We start from the raw sequence: 18,133 nt of genomic DNA on the forward strand, positions 1-18,133 counted from the left end.
AAAAGACAGTAGTCTGGAGCCGAGAAGAGGAAGAAAGTATTAGATGAATCTAATGAAATTAGTGAGGCTATAGCTAACGTTTAAACTTCGCCACAACTGCTATGCATTGTGCTTTAGACGGGACATGCTCCATGACTTTTCACGTTTGCACCTCTTCCCCATGTTGCTGATAATTTCACAAACTCAATTATTGTTATTAACTCGTGCATTACTTTACAATTCTGTTTGCACACCAGCTACATACACAATTATTCCACTGTATCTTTTATTTATCATTATATAGTTATTGTGTTATATAATTATATATTATATCATTCTTTGCAAACTGCAGTTATCATTGTTTATTGTTTTGTCTATTTCTACATTTCTTATTGCTGCTGTTGTTATTTCTTGTATCACTGCATTGACAGTAAAGTCTCTTTAGTCTTTTTAAAATAACAAAACTGACGAATATTCTGTGATTTCTGAAAGATCTATAATATAAAATGAGTCAAATTACTGTAAGCCACATGCCAGAAACCATTTTTATTGCATGAAGTCAATAACAATCATTTTTTTCCTGAATGTTAAAGTTTTTGTTCAAAAATAAACTAATTAATTCTTAAAAACACAACTGTCTTTGATTTATACTGAAAGAAAGGGTCAGCTTTTGTCACCATAGATTACAGTGCAGATTAAATCCACATTTTGATTGTAGTTTGTAAACATTATGAAGTGCTTGACCTGCCTATTGTTTTAATAGTATGTCATGAGTTTTTCTTTAAATGACTAATTTCTTCTGTATTGTACATGGAGGTCAATGCCAACATTTGTTCCAAAAGAAGATGAGGCGGCCTGATCCAGCACTGCTCCAGAGACACCAGCAGCTGCACAGGTACAGACACAGAATGCTGCACTGAGGACCGTCAATCTCTACAGGTACAGAGAGGGCTTTATTCCTTACCTTTTGTAAATGTTTGAAATTAGGAATGTGTTTTGTTTGTGTGATTTTGCTCCTCTGTGGGGGCACCACAGTAAAATTTAGCATAGGGCACCCTTCTGGCCAGCAGCAGCCCTGCTCATTAGCATGTTGACTTGAGGAAAAGTAAATCTGGAACTATGTTCAAAAAATAAATAAACGTTTCAAGGGGAAATAAACTTTTACTTTTCCCTCCTACATTTGTGTAATTTTATATACATTTATTTATTTGCATATTTATTTATTTATTTATATATATTTTATATACATTTATTTATTTGCATATGGGGAAAAGTCTATGGCAGGGTATTGGAGAGGAGGATCCGGCCAATGGTTCACCCTAGGATCCAGGAGGAACAATGCTCTTACCCCTCATGCCACTGCTGTTCTCGTTCATAGCCTTGTCACATCTTGTTTAGATTACTGCAACTCTCTTCTCTTTGGTCTCACTCATAAATCTCTCCGTAAGCTTCAGTTGGTCCAGAACTCAGCTGCCCATATCATCACCAGAACCCCTTCTTCTCATCACATCACCCCTGTTCTGCAGCAGCTTCATTGTTTGCCTGTTCATTTTCAAATTGACTTTAAAATCTTTATGTTAACATTCAAAGCCATCCACAATCTCGCCCCTCCATATTTGTCTGCCCTCATCCACATTTCTGTTCCTTCTCGCACCCTGCGATCTTCTTCCTCCCTCCACTTGTCTGGTCCCTCTTCTCGCCTTTCAACGATGGGCAACAGAGCATTTAGCCGCTCTGCTCCGCGACTCACTACCACCTGCCATCAGAAACATTGACTCCCTTACACTGTTCAAATCAAGACTCAAAACCCACTTATTTAAGATGGCTTTTAATACTTAATTTTATTTGCACTATTGCTGTGTATATTTTATTATTTCTCTTGTTGTTTTATTGCTCTTGTTGATTGTACGGTGTCCTTGAGTTGCTCGAAAGGAGCCTTTAAATAAAATGTATTATTATTATTATTATTATTATTATTATTATTAATGCGGTTTTCGTCCGGGCCGTGGTACACTGGACCAGCTCTATACCCTCACCAGGGTCCTTGAGGGTTCATATTAGTATGCCCAATCAGTTCCTCAACAGATCGCCAATCAGAGGCGATCTGTTGAGGGCCATCTCGTCCCTGTATGAACAGAGTAGGAGTCTGGTTCACATTGCCGGCAATAGGTCAGATTTGTTTCCAATGCATGTTAGACTTTGGCAGGGCTGCCCTTTGTCACCAATTCTATTCATAATTTATATGGACAGAATTTTAAGGCATCCTTGGGCTGGAGGGGGTCCGGTTCGGGGACCACAGGATTTCATCTCTGTTATTCACAGACAATGTTGTTGGCTTCATCGAACATGGACCTTCAGCATGCACTGGGGCGGTTTGCTGCCGAGTGTGACGCGGCTGGGTTGAGAATCAGCACCTCCAAGTCCGAGGCCATGGTGCTCCACCGGAAAAAGGTGGGTTGAAGGAAAGTCCTTACCCCAGGTGGAGGAGTTTAAGTGTCTCAGGGTTTTGTTCACAAGTGAGGGAAGGATGGAACGTGAGATTGACAGGCGGATTGGTGCAGTGGCAGCAGTAATATGGTCGATGTACCGGTTAGTTGTGGTGAAGAAGGAGCTGAGCAGAAAGCAAAGCTCTCAATTTACCGGTCAATCTACTCTCACCTATGGTCATGAGCTTTGGGTCATGACCGAAAGGACAAGATCTCGGATACAAGCGGCTGAAATGAGTTTTTTTTAAAGGGTGGCAGGGCGCACTCTCATGGAGAGGGTGAAGAGCTCTGACATCCGGGAGGAGCTCGGAGTAGATAGAGCCGCTGCTCCTCCACACGGACAGAAGTCAGCTGAGGTGGCTCGGGCATCTGTTTATGTGTGCACAAACTTATAAAACTTATACAATTTTTACATCAGTCAGAAACAATAACCGGGCAAGTGCATAGATATTTAGAATCTTTAAGAATTCCTGTATTCAGTATCTTAACATAGTATTTAACATGTGTTCCCAAGGGACAACACTATTGACCTTATGCTGCAGTGCTCATTTTTGCAATTGTTTTAGAACTTCAGATTTAATTGCCTATAGGAGAAATAACTAATGGCAGAAAATGGTCTAACTACTTGCTCTACAAACAACCGTGTTCATGACTGTACATAAAAAGTGGAATAAAATAATAAGAAAACATTAGAACATCAAGCAGCATAACAAGCTGTTTATAACCTCTAAAAATCTATCTAAGTGAAAGAAGTCTCCAGCCAAATAGATTAATTTGGTGGCGGCCGCCCATACATGAAGAATGGCAGTAAAATATTCACAATTTTTTAATTCTGTCTTTTATTTTTATATGTGGAAATTTATTTTTGTGACCTAGGCATACATTTGTCATTTGATCAAGGAATCACAACTCTTTCATGAGTTATTTAATATTTTGGTTTGATGTTATCTTTAATGATGCTGATAACAATGAATAGTTATAATTTATAACCATCCCAATTAAATACAGTTGACCAATAAGAAAGAAGAAATAAGAGACCAATGAGTCAGTTTGTCTGAATTTATTAAGCATGTTATTCCAAAAAGGTCTGATAACATTTCTTCAAAATTTCAAATAAAAATAATGTCTTTTAGAGCATTTTTTGAGAAAATGGCAACTATCATAAACAATAATGCTGACTGAAAATCAAGGTCGGTAAATTGACATCTAAACACCTCTAGAGACAGGACCATGTCTAAAAACTGATTTTTTTTTCTTTTTTTAAATATTTGCCAAATGATGTTTAACAGAGCAAGGAAATTTTCACAGTATGTCTGATAATATTTTTTCTTTTGGAGAAAGTCTTATTTGTTTTATTTTGGCTAGAATAAAAGCAGTTTTAAATTTTTATAAACTATTTTAAGGTCAAAACTATTAGCCCCTTTAAGCTATTTTTTCGGTAGTCTACAGAACAAACTATTATGTTTAGAAATGTGTTGAAAAAATAAACAGGCTCACCAAACCTGCATTTACTCCAAAGCACAGCAAAAACAGTCCTATTATTATTATTATTATTATTACTACTATTACTATTATTATTATTATAAATTTTTTTACACTTGAGTACTTTTTATTTGATGTTAAACGTGTTCAAATAGCAGTATTTATCTGAGATCAAAAGCTTTTGTAACATCATATTACAATGTTGAATAACTTAAAGTGAGTTTTTTTGTCAAAGAACATTGTGAAATTAAAAGTTTTAATTAACAAGTACACTTTAGATTGAACATAAGTGAGGATAAAGTCATTTATAATGTCTTACATTTTTAATTCCGACAAATCCAGTTCTTTGAATTGAATTGAATTGAATTTTATTTGACAGATTTTAGACAAACTGTACAAAAAGTATTCCATACACTTTGTTAAAAAAAATTGTCGAGGATAAAAACACAATAAAGCCCTGGGCTTATTTCCATTGTGGTCCTCTGTTAAATAAAAACAATGTATGGCCTCAAAATACTAATGAAGAATAAAACAAACAGTCGCCACAGCGGTACGAACAGCCAACCTATCCAGCACAATGTCCCTCCAGCCGCCAACCTATTCACACTCAAGTAACATAATTTAAAAGATCCTCATCCACCATGCAAAACTAATTATCCTCATCAAACAACCATCTTTTAATAGCTTTTTTGAACAACCTTAAATCTTTTATTTACTTGATTGCTTTTGGTAGTTTGTTCCACATGATTGCACTTGTATATAAAAACATATTTTTCCCCACTAAACTTCTAAATTTAAATAAACAAATATTAAAATCCCAACTCCTAGTACTGTATGAATGCTGTTGCCTCACCATTTGAAAAGAGTTCATCAAATAGCTAGGAACCACATTATTAAACATTTTACGTACCATTCCCAGTTTTAAAAAACACACTCTATTACTAACAGTTAACATACCTAATTTATTAAAAGACTCTTTGTGCAAATGTGCTCTAGGATGCATTTTTAAAATTATTCGTACTAATTTATTTTGTGCCTTTTGCAATTTCTCCTTTAAATTTTGTGAGCAGCTACTGTACCAAAATGACGTAGCATAATCAAAATGGGGTTGAATTAAAGCTCCTGCCAACAATTGTAAAGAATGAACATCCAAAAGATCAGATTGCCTTGCTAAAAACCTAATTTTTCCACAAATCTTCGTAATAACTTTTTTTGCCATAGCATCTCCTGATAATTTATTATCTATTAAGCAACCCAAATAGTTTATCACATTTTTTGACTGAATTTTCCAATCATTAATCTTAACTACCAAATTATCATCTTTTTTTAATTTCACTCTTGAAGCAAATAAAATAGCCTCTGTTTTACCCATGTGTAAAGAAAGTTTGTTGTCTAAAAACCAGTTGTAAACACTTTTTAACTGTGAACTCATAATTTCTTCCAGGGCCCTTTTGTCATGATGAGATACTAAAATTGCGGCATCATCAGCATAAAGATAGAGCTCCTCTGAACACGCTATTTTTAAATCATTAATATATAAAAGAAAAAATAATGGACCTAAAATACTTCCTTGAGGTACTCCACAGTTGATTGATAAGGGAGCAGATAATATACCCTTTATATCGACTCTCTGGTTTCTATCATGCAGATATGACTGAACCCACTTTAAAGACACTTTATCAAATCCAATTGCCTTTAATTTATATAGTAAAATTTGATGGTCCACAGTGTCAAAAGCCTTCTGAAGGTCCAGCAGCACCATTCCACAATAGTTGCCACCATCTACAGCTCTCCGTATTTTGTCTGTCATATGTAATATACATGTCTCGGTGGAATGCAATGCTCTAAAACCTGACTGTAACTCATACAAAATATGTTTTTTAGTAATATAGTTGACTATCTGTTCGTGTACAATTTTTTCCAGAATTTTAGACATAACCCCTAAGATTGATACAGGTCTATAGTTAATCATATCTAACGTACTTCCTTTTTTATATAATGGTATAACTCTAGCACTTTTAAAATCACATGGTATTTTCCCTTGTTCAATAAATAAATTTAAAATATGTGACACCAAGGGGGCAATCACTTTAACAGAGTCTTTAAAAAATCTAGCAGGAATATTATCAACTCCAGGAGCCTTATTTAATTTTAACTCACTAATAATTTTTAAAACTTCACTTTCTGTAACAGGTCTCAGACTAAAAGAATCCGGCAAAATGTCCTGTTGTCTATAAAAAGAAAACACTCTATCTTCATTGTAAATATCAGGTTGCCCTGGAAGCTGACCACATAATTTTTTTGCTAACAATATAAAATACTGATTAAAAGATTCGGCAATATCCTTCGGATGAACTATTAATTTGTCTTCTACCTTTAAGTTAATTTTAGATGATTTCCTACTTTTAGCATTTGAATAACCTAAATTTCTCAGTACACCCCAAAGTTTTTTTGGATCAAATTTATTTTCATTGATCTTATCCTTAAAAAAAAACCTTTTTCTTCTAAATATTCTAGTCATCAAAGACGGCTGAATAAACTCCTCCCTGTAAGTCTGTCCGCTTTGCCCAGCAGGATGTAGATGGACTGAAATCCCACCTGAAAGAAGCAGAGGAACAGGATGCTAAAATACTTAGAAATGGAATTGAATATGGTATCAGCAAGCTATCAGAAAATGAACAGCTGTGATCATTGTAATGTATTTTGTCTCTGCTGTGTAGTCTGTTGTCCAGCGGAGGGTTCCAGAAACTGCGGGATGGCTTTCGAAGGTCGTTTCAGGATGGCCAGCCATTCTGGATCAAGCTCAAGCTTCACGTAGGAGCTTCCTCTGCAATCTGCAATCTGCAATGACAAAACAACTGAATGTACTTCTGGATCTCACTTCATACTGAAACATGCTGGATGACAGAAACAGCAGAATCAATATCTGAAGGAAGAAACTCGTCATGTGAGAGAAACTTGCTGATCTTCAGGGCAGCATTATTCATTATTCTTAGACAAACAGCTTGTTGACACCACAGCCTGCCTGAATATTGTTGCTGACCATGACCATCCTTTTATGACCACAGTGTACCAATCTTCTGATGGCAACTTTCAGCAGGATAACATGCCATGTCTTGAAATGCGAATCATCTCAGACTGGAAACATGTCAGACATGACAATGAGTTCACTGTACTCAAATGGCCTCCAGAGTCACCAGATCTCAATGCAATAGAGCACCTTTGAGATGTGGTGGAACGGGAGATTCGTATCATGGATGTGCAGCTGACAAATCTGCAGCAACTGCTTTCGTGATGCTATCATGTCAATATGGACCAAAATGTCTGATTAAAGTGCCAATTAAAGGCTTTACTGGGTTAATTAGGTTAACTGGGCAAGTTAAGGTAATTAGGCAAGTCATTGTATAACAGTGGTTTGGTCTGTAGACAATCGAAAACAATATTGCTTAAGAAAACTAGTAATATTGATCCAAAGTGTTTTTTTTTTACCCAGAAAAAAAGGAAATACTGTGATAAATTCCTTCTTAATAAACATCATTTGAATAAGAAAAGAAATGTACAGGAGGGCTAATAATTTTGACTTCATATTACAATGATTGTCACTACATGAGCCATGTAGTGTGTGAAACAGGCTCAATCCAAGGTAACTAAAAGTTTTCGTTTGTCAACAGCTCAGAGTGACAGTGAAGGAGGACCCACCTGGTGCTGCATCAGTGTTGAGTCGAGTGCAGGTGAGCAGAGATCCAGTATCTGGACTGCAAGTGCTCTAGAAGCTCAGCAGCAGCAGCAGGGCTTCCCAAAGTACTGCTCTTCACTTCCTGTCTGAGGAGCTTCTTCCTGCGCACAAGAGCATTCATGTTACTGTACTGATAAATGCCTCAAGAATAAACATGCAGCAGGAAGATGACTTTGGGCATCTACATCTGGAGAAATTCAGTGAGAATGTTTTTATTTCATTAGAGAGGAGTCTGATGTGTATTAAATCTATTCTAATTCATTTCCAGTTCTAGTAGTTTTTAACACAACAGTAAATCTGACTGCTTGACACTGAAAACTGCATTTATAAAATGTGTTGCAATAATTGTAAAACACCAAATGTCATTTACTATAAACAAACTAGGTCAAATTGAAAGTCCCCCTCCTGTGCACAACAATGGAACTGTCCAACTGTTGCTTTACACTTTACTTTTACTTCACTTTATTTAATCAAATGTGTAGAGTCTTCACTGCTCATCATTGCTGATCTGTACTGTACACACCAGCTACTGGGAGAGAATGATTCAGCATTTTTATTGTGCAAAGTGTTTTCTATAGGGGGGATTAATGCAGCATAAATTCATGAAGTCAAGATATGTTTTTACTTATGCATTTAATTAGTAATAATAAATTACTAATGCTAGCTAATGGCCACTGTGTGGATCACTGTTACTGCAATAGTTGCCAATAATTGAATTGCCAACCAGTTTATCACAGCCTGTTATAAAGCAAATAAACTTCTATTGTAGTTTATGTTTTCATATTGCCATTGTGTTGTTTTTTTCTAGCTTAATAAAGAGAAAACAACTTTACATTTACATTTAGTCATTTAGCAGACGCTTTTATCCAAAGCGACTTACAAATGAGGACAAGGAAGCAATTTACACAACTATAAGAGCAACAATGAATAAGTGTTATAGGCAAGTTTCAGGTATGTAAAGAAAGTGTAAGAAGCAAAACATTAGTATTTATTTTTTTTTTTTTTTAGTAGTTAGTGGAGGAGTCAGAGAGGGAATTGCAGATTAGTAAGGAAAGTGAAGACTAAATAGTTGAGTTTTTAGTCGTTTCTTGAAGACAGCGAGTGACTCTGCCATTCTGATGTAGTTAGGGAGTTCATTCCACCAACTGAGAATCTTTTTAAAAATGCTTATATTCATATATTTATTGCTGAATAACAATGTCAGTTTTCTATTGGCCTCAAAGTAAATGATTTCAGATTCTTTGCATATTTTTGCAATTAATTTATTTAGAAATGAGGATTGGATAGTAAAAATTGTCACTCTTTAAATCAATTACTATTAGAGTTCATAAATATAAGAAACTAGTCATTATACACTTAGTTTAAGAGTAGGCACTAAGGCCCAACTCTATTTCACCAAGGTCCACTTATTTTAAAATGGCTGGCCTCACCCCTTACTAATAGTAGTAGTAATATAGTATTAGTAATCTCTAGGTCAATAATAATTCTTTAATTAAACTCTGAACTCAGTTTTATCTTATGCTCATGGTTACTCAGAAATTATAGAAATTCACGTCGTAAATTAGGTCAAATGTACTTTTTTATTTATTCAAAACTTACTGAGAATTGCATTAAACATGACCTTAATAACCACAAAAGATTTACTTGTGAATGAATCCATGTTTTCAATAGTCCAGAGAGCGCTTTACTTCTTTGTTGAATGATTCAGTTGTTTGACCAAATCATCTTACTCATTATACACTACTACCACCTACTGAAAGTTTTAGATTCTTATTTTGAGGATTATTTCATTTTTTTAAAATAATATTTTTTTCATATTAAAATGCAATAAAGTACAATAAACATTATTATTTGAAATTAAGGGATAATTCACATGCACAAAATAATTTTGCCATCATATACACACATTTGTGCCATTTAAATCTGTATCAATTTCTTGATATTTTAGACTATTTTCAGTAAATGTTTAATTGTTTACTTCTTATCGCATTTATCTCAATAATGGCTTGAAATCTTCTTTCAGTGGTAGTTTCTGAGTCAATTTTATAACATTAAACACAGAATTTCACAATAACTTGTATTAATTCATTTCAGGATAACCAATAGTACTTTTAAGTGGTCCCTTATCTTTATTTTACCCCAGGGCCATAAGTATTACATGTTTGCTGAAATAATCCATTAATTTTATTTATGTGTTTCCATGAAAGAAGACCCACTTTTTACCCACTAAAACTTTAAAAAAAAAATTTTTTTTTGGAAAAAACACTTTTCAGTGTGTGTGTGTGTGTGTGTGTGTGTGTGTTTATGTGTGTGTGTATAAATTGTAATTTTATCTTTTATATATATATATATATATATTTTATTTTATATATATATTTATGATTTATGATTTATATTATATAATAATAATAATAAAAAAATTATATATATATATATATATATATATATATATATATGTATATATAATTACAATTTATACTCACACACACACACACACACAAACACACACACACACACATATATATATATATATATATATATATATATATATATATATATATATATATATATATATATGTGTGTGTGTGTGTGTGTGTGTGTGTGTGTGAGTGTAGAAATTGTAATTTTATCTTTTATATATATATATTTATGATTTATGATTTATATTATATAATAATAATAATAAAAAAATTATATATATATATATATATATATATATATATATATATATATATATATATATATATGTATATATAATTACAATTTATACTCACACACACACACACACACACACACACACACACATATATATATATATATGTGTGTGTGTGTGTGTGTGTGTGTGTGTGTGTGTGTGTGTAGAAATTGTAATTTTATCTTTTATATATATATTTATATATATATATATATATTTATATATATATATATATATATATATATATATATATATATATATATATATATATATATATATATATATGTGTGTGTGTGTGTGTGTGTGTGTGTGAGTATAAATTGTAATTTTATATATATATATATATATATATATATATGTGTGTGTGTGTGTGTGTGTGTGTGTGTATAAATTGTAATTTTATATATATATATATATATATATATATATATATATATATATATATATTTATATATTTATATATATATATATATATATATATATATATTTTTTTTTTTTTTTTTTTTTTTTTTTTTAATAAGCATCAAACATCAAGCTGCAAACCGTGTGAGGGACCCTAACCTACCCTAACCCAACAACTAACACTGACAAACCTAACAACAACCACTAATGTGCCAAAACCACTCAGAGGAGACCAGCAACACGCAAGAAACCGCCTAAACGCATGTCAACCTACATAGCCACAGCACCGACAACCACCAAAACGTCCAGCAATGTGATGAAAAGTTGAATGAAAAGTGAAATTTGATGTATTGCAAACTTATTCTGTAACTATATACAATATATACAGTATGTACATACGCGCCCATGATCCTCCATCTGGCACTTGGATGGCTCAGTGCCTGGGCTTCTTCCTCCGGGGCTCCTTGGGCAGCGGCTCCTTGCTGATGTCCACCACGATGTGAGGGGGGACACTGGACCCGGATCTGACCTCTGTGATGACCACGCGTCCGTCAGGCAGCTCGGTCTCTAGCAGTGCAGGCCGGTCCAGCTTCTCCCACAGCCGCTGCTTTACCTCCAATCCGTGCTGAAGAGTGTACCGGCCTGCACGCTTCCTCACGGTGGAGTCCATCACACTGTGGTAGATGGTCTGAAATTCCTGCACACTCCTACCGTGGATGGAGAGGGGCTCCTCCTGTGGACACTCACCCACTGGGGAGACTGAAGCTGCAGGACGGAGGGCAGGAAGGACCGCCGCGTTCCGCAGGTGTCGCTGCTCCACGGAGGTGCGCTCCAGCAAGAAGTCCCCGAGGTGTCCAGGGAGAGTCCTGGTCCTTTTTGATCGTCGCAGAGTCATCATGAACAACTTCTCAAACTGATGTTAGTCAGCCAACAGGAGATTAGTTCAGAGTGTAGTAGCGCTGATCAGGGTTGATGACTTTATAGACAGTTGTGTGGGTTTGTAAACCAACTCAGGTTGCCGTGGTGACAGAATGACGAGGGTCATTTAAATGTAAACAGTAATTGATTTCAGCGCTCAGTCAATTAGAGCAGCACGAGCTTTATGTTTGTACAGTCTTTGTTATTAAATACTGAAAATGTTTTAATAATTGTAAGGCATAATAACAGAGGGCCCATAAACCTAAATAAATAAATATTTTCCCCGTTTTTCCTAATTAGGATAGTTTTACTTTTGAACTTGAAAATCGTCACACGTTTCAGTTCACGTCAGAAAAAAAACATTAATAATATTAAACCAATAAAGTAAAATCTTAGCAATGCCACATGACATCTCCTTTAGCCAATAAAACTTTAAGATATTTGCCATTTGCTTAATTGGAAAACAGGAATGAGACATCAGCAGACATTATGCTCTCAAAGCACGATATTGAGGACAAAACCAGCAAAAACAACAAATAAATACGCAAATATAAAAATAAATGATTAAATAAATCCATAAATGCCTGCATAAATAAAATAATAGCCTAAATGAATAAATAATAAATATTCAAATAAATAAAAATCCTCAAATTCCTGCATCAATAAATATTTAAATAATGAATAGTGCGGGCAGGTAAATAATAATTGATAATAGGTCGTTAAATGTATTTAATAAATAATTTTATGACGGACGCATAATCAAACATGCGAGGTAATTTTTTCGTGCACGCGCATAGCCATGTGCGCGCGGCCCGGCCTGGTCCGCTTATCTTAGTTTACAGCTGCTAGCAGCATATAATTATAATGATGTAAGTTGCAGCTCAATGCCCGGGAAAAGACAGCAGTCTGGAGCCGAGAAGAGGAAGAAAGTATTAGATGAATCTAATGAAATTAGTGAGGCTATAGCTAACGTTTAAACTTCGCCACAACTGCTATGCATTGTGCTTTAGACGGGACATGCTCCATGAATTTTCACATTTGCCCCTCTTCCCCATGTTGCTGATAATTTTACAAACTCAATTATTGTTATTAACTCGTGCATTACTTTACAATTCTGTTTGCACACCAGCTACATACACACGCACTGCACAATCAATCCACTGTTTCTTTTATTTATCATTATATAGTTATTGTGTTATATAATTATATATTATATCATTCTTTGCAAACTGCAGTTATCATTGTTTATTGTTTTGTCTATTTCTACATTTCTTATTCTTCTGTTGTTATTGTTTGTATCATTGCATTGACAATAAAGTCTCTTTAGTCTTTTTAAAATAACAAAACTGACGAATATTCTGTGATTTCTGAAAGATCAATAATATAAAATGAGTCAAATTACTGTAAGTCACATGCCAGAAACCATTTTTATTGCATGAAGTCAATAACGATCATTTTTTTCCTGAATGTTAAAGTTTTTGTTCAAAAATAAACTAATTAATTCTTAAAAACACAACTGTCTTTGATTTATACTGAAAGAAAGGGTCAGCTTTTGTCACCATAGATTACAGTGCAGATTAAATCCACATTTTGATTGTAGTTTGTAAACATTATGAAGTGCTTGACCTGCCTATTGTTTTAATAGTATGTCATGAGTTTTTCTTTAAATGACTAATTTCTTCTGTATTGTACATGGAGGTCAATGCCAACATTTGTTCCAAAAGAAGATGAGGCGGCCTGATCCAGCACTGCTCCAGAGACACCAGCAGCTGCACAGGTACAGACACAGAATGCTGCACTGAGGACCGTCAATCTCTACAGGTACAGAGAGAGCTTTATTCCTTACCTTTTGTAAATGTTTGAAATTAGGAATGTGTTTTGTTTGTGTGATTTTGCTCCTCTGTGGGGGCACCACAGTAAAATTTAGCATAGGGCACCCTTCTGGCCAGCAGCAGCCCTGCTCATTAGCATGTTGACTTGAGGAAAAGTAAATCTGGAACTATGTTCAAGAAATAAATAAACGTTTCAAGGGGGAAATAAACTTTTACTTTCCCCCCCCCAACATTTGTGTAATTTTATATACATTTATTTATTTGCATATGGGGAAAAGTCTATGGCAGGGTATTGGAGAGGAGGATCCGGCCAATGGTTCACCCTAGGATCCAGGAGGAACAATGCTCTTACCCCTCATGCCACTGCTGTTCTCGTTCATAGCTTTGTCACATCTCATTTAGATTACTGCAACTCTCTTCTCTTTGGTCTCACTCATAAATCTCTCCGTAAGCTTCAGTTGGTCCAGAACTCAGCTGCCCGTTCTTGCGAAAGGAGAAGTCCACTATTTCAGCTTCATCATTCAGGTAGTACATTTAATATATATAGTGAAATATTTTGTATTATGAAGTAAGGTTTCTATTTGATAGAAAATCCCTCGTGTTATATGGTAATACAGATTGAATGGGGGTAACTTTAGCGTTAATATGGATAAACACTGTGCTTGCGATGACCTCGGTCGTCACCCTTCGGTTCAGAAATCTGTTAAGTTGAATTTTGTTCTGCTTTTTATTCGAAATAAGTTACAATATTGCTATACTTGTTTGTCAGTACTACTAATTAAATTACCGATAACAGTACACAGCTGTGTTATTTGAAGGCGAGCTTCGAGAGAGCGTGAATGAAGCATGTGCATGTTACTTTAAAATTAACTAGATTTGTGCCGATTTCATCGTGTTTTTCTTGTTGTTTTTAGCTCCAACCTTGAACAAACGCTCACTTTTAGCTTGGTTCGTGTGTGTTTTATCAGTGATTGAGCTAAACTCTGCAAAGTAGTGGACGTTACTGCCCGCTTTTGAGACGTTCCCGCTAGTCTGCATAAAACCGCAAGATAGCAGTGCACCGCTCGTGCCCGCACAGGCAGATTCGTGCCCGAGTCTGTGCACGCGCGGGAGGCCAGTCACGGTGGCAAGTTCTCCCTATGGCCAGTCCGCCCCTGAATATTATTGAAACCTTTAAAAAGCCAAACATATTTTAACAATCCATAGATGAAAGATCAGGTCTTATTTATAAAAGACACAAAAATGCAGATTAAATGTATTGTGAAATTATTTATATATATATATATATATATATATATATATATATATATATATATATATATATATATATATATATATATATAGTGCAAAATAAGTTTAAAATAAATATTTTAATGTATATTTTATTTTTCTTCAAACAGCCTGGAAACTGAACTGCATCATAAAACTTGTGCTTGGTATGTATCATTGTTTTAAAATCCAAACAAACTGTATTGTGGTCAGTAAAATGAAATAAATATTATAAAAGACTTCAAGATTGTATTTATCATTACAGAAAAGTGTCATGGGACCCATATTAAGTTTCCAAATTTGATCTGCTGCACACAAGTAGCTTTGAAGAAGAAGGATCCCATGCAGCTTAAAGAAAAACACAAGTCACATCCATATTTGTTTGACATCATCTTCAAGCACACCTGGTAAAGTATTGTATTTTATAACATGCATAATTCAGACTTTTTGGTTGTTGTGTACTGAAAAAATATATTTATCAAAAAAATATTCTATTACTTACTACTGCTGTTTTAATACAGTGAGAATATTAAGGTCGTTGCTTAAAAAAAGTCCTGCAGAGAAGAAATATGTATTGAAAGGTGTAAATTTGCCTACAGGATTCCTTGTTGCAATGTCTTCAAAACAAATGTAAAAATGAAAGGATTTCAGTGGTGAGCTCATATGATGGGATCAAAAGGAAGTGAACTGGACTCTGAGGGACTTAACACAAGGCAAGTTCATTTCAATACATTTTATGTCAAGATTAATTCTGTGATTTAAATTCATATTTACACATTCTACAAATGCTGTCTTCTTACCTCAGATTGTGATGGACCTAGAATGCGACATCGTTTACGAATAAGTCAAGAACCAAATGAAACACACTATTTTCCAGAGTACAGATTATGGAGGGGTCTGCAAAAGTAATGGAGCAGTTTCTTCTTATTGGAGTGCCACAGCTTGTGAGTAACCAAACACTGTTACATTGTGTGCCAAATAAATATGAAAAATCTGTGTATATGACATTTTAAAGCTCATTTGGTAAAGCAATGCATTAGCAATGCCAAATGTGTTCCAGATCACACATATTAATAAATGTAGATTAAACACAATCTAAGTCCCTTTGGATAAAAGTATCTGCCAAATATGATGTATGTTATTTGATAAACAATTATTTAGTTTTGTTCTTATTCTAATTTTATTGTTTTATTTAATGTTCATACTAAATTGAGGTCACTCAGAAATGTCAATTTCATTAAATTCTGTAACAAATGAAATGCAGATTAAATAGAAAATATATTACAGCTGTCTACACTGTATTTCTGTATTTTTGATTACTTTAAAGTACTTGTATTGCTAAAAATGTGTCACTAGGAAACTTACACAAAGTAAACAAAATGTTTTAATTTAGGATGCTGCATATAAGGACTTAGTGAAGAACACAGAAACATCTTTAAAAGAAATGGCCCAATAGAAGGGAAGGAAAGAAGGAAGTACTCAGCATTGAAATATTGTTTTACAGAAATCCAAAGGTCCTAACAGCTCTCCTGATTCCGTCAAAGCTTGAAGTGTCAGCATTACGATGGCCAACACTCGCTCACTATCCTTCTGCTCCCTCATTTATCAGAGGCACCACAGTAGAATGAATAAGCAATTACTCTTCACTTTCCAGCCGCAACCCAGCACTGGGAAACACCCATACACTCTCTCATACACCTGCACACATTCACTTACTATGGCCAATTCACCAATACCGTACGCATGCCTTTGGACTGTGGGGGCAACTGGAGCACCCAAAGGAAACCCATACAAACACTGGGAGAACTTGCAAACTTCACACAGAAACACCAACTGACCCAGTCAGGACTCGAACCAGTGACCTTCTTGCTGTGATGTGACAGTTCTAACCAGTGAGCCACTGTGCCACCCATGGACAAAACTATTTACGTTATAAGAGAGGCCGGCAAACATGGACATGTTACAGGTTGTGGAATGGCTGTTCTCAGTGTTTTGTTTAATCATTTTGCAAAGTTTTGTGTGCCATTAAGCACTTTCTTCAATAACTTTTATTGAAAATTATGTATAAAAATGGATGTTGCCATGACCAGTACATGTATGTACCGTCAACTTGTTGAAATTGTAGTGTTATTTAATAGATGTTTGTGTATTGTTTCTATCTGCATTGTAATACATTTTTCATCATTTTAGAGATGTTTGAAAGTTAAGTTTTGTATTTGTTCAATCAGTAAACAAGCTTACAAATGTTTAATAAAAAGTGAAATCATTAGAATTAGATTTTTGAATGCCATTAAGCTGTTAATTATGTTTACTAATTAAATAGTAAAAATGTATAATGTTTAGAGGTAGATCTTATACAAAGTACGCAGAGGTGCAATTTTAAATATTATTTAAAACTTATTTTGTGAAGTAAATTGAATAAATTTAAACAATTTGAATTTTCTGCATTGGTTTTATTTTTTATTCAATAATAAATAACATTAATTCAATAATAAATAAAGAACCCTCAAATGGTTCTAGTTATAGCCCTTTTTGGGGTTCCATATATGAAGCGCTTGAAAGAACCATTTGGGGATCTATTTAATGAACCCTTAAATGGTTCTATTTTTAATCTTTTGGGGTTCCATATATGAAGCGTTTGAAAGAACCATTTTTGGTTCTATATAGAACCGTTTCTTTTAAGAGTGTAAGCTTTCGGTCAGTTAAATAACTTAGGAGTGAAGGTGTGTGATCTTGTTGACTGTTGTATGTATTGTATCTTCAGCTGGAATCAGAGGGATTGCTGTGCCGGGTTCTGTCAGGAGCGCTGGGTCTCTCTCTGGTCCTCTCCTTCATTCTGGTTCCTCTTCAGTGTTTTCACCTGAGTTGAGCCTGCGGCATTTTTATGTTCAGAATTATACAATTTTGACATCAGTCAGAAACAATAACCGGGCAAGAGCATAGATATTTAGAATCTTTAAGAATTCCTGTATTCAGTATCTCACAGAACGTAGTATTTAACATGTGTTCCCAAGGGACAACACTATTGACCTTATGCTGCAGTGCTCATTTTTGCAATTGTTTTAGAACTTCAGATTTAATTGCCTATAGGAGAAATAACTAATGGCAGAAAATGGTCTAACTACTTGCTCTACAAACAACCGTGTTCATGACTATACATAAAAAGTGGAATAAAATAACTAGACAGTAAAGTTCGTCGAGACAAACTTTGAGGCTGGCTTGACAAAGCCTGTTGGTAATAGTTTATTTAGTTTAAAAACAGTTTGAAAAAGTATAAGTAGCATGTTATTAGCATGATTCTAGCATAGATTAGCATGTTATTAGCATGAATTAG

At 34.6% G+C, this 18,133-nt stretch overlaps 1 long non-coding RNA gene across 2 annotated transcripts; it reads left to right on the forward strand.

Moving 5' to 3' along the window:
- The first annotated feature begins 12,157 nt into the window (after positions 1-12,157).
- On the forward strand, positions 12,158-17,242 carry LOC108182671 (uncharacterized). Of its 2 annotated transcripts, none has more exons than XR_012383398.1 (6): positions 12,158-14,055; positions 14,931-14,966; positions 15,065-15,206; positions 15,399-15,512; positions 15,605-15,743; positions 16,304-17,235. It is a non-coding gene; the product is annotated as an uncharacterized lncRNA (long non-coding RNA). The 2 variants fall into 2 exon arrangements; XR_012383397.1 differs by having other exon boundaries at positions 13,970-14,055; positions 16,193-17,242.
- Positions 17,243-18,133: the final 891 nt, after the last annotated feature.

Source organism: Danio rerio, chromosome 7 (genome assembly GCF_049306965.1).
Source record: "Danio rerio strain Tuebingen ecotype United States chromosome 7, GRCz12tu, whole genome shotgun sequence".
In the NCBI taxonomy this organism is placed as follows: Eukaryota; Metazoa; Chordata; class Actinopteri; order Cypriniformes; family Danionidae; genus Danio; species Danio rerio.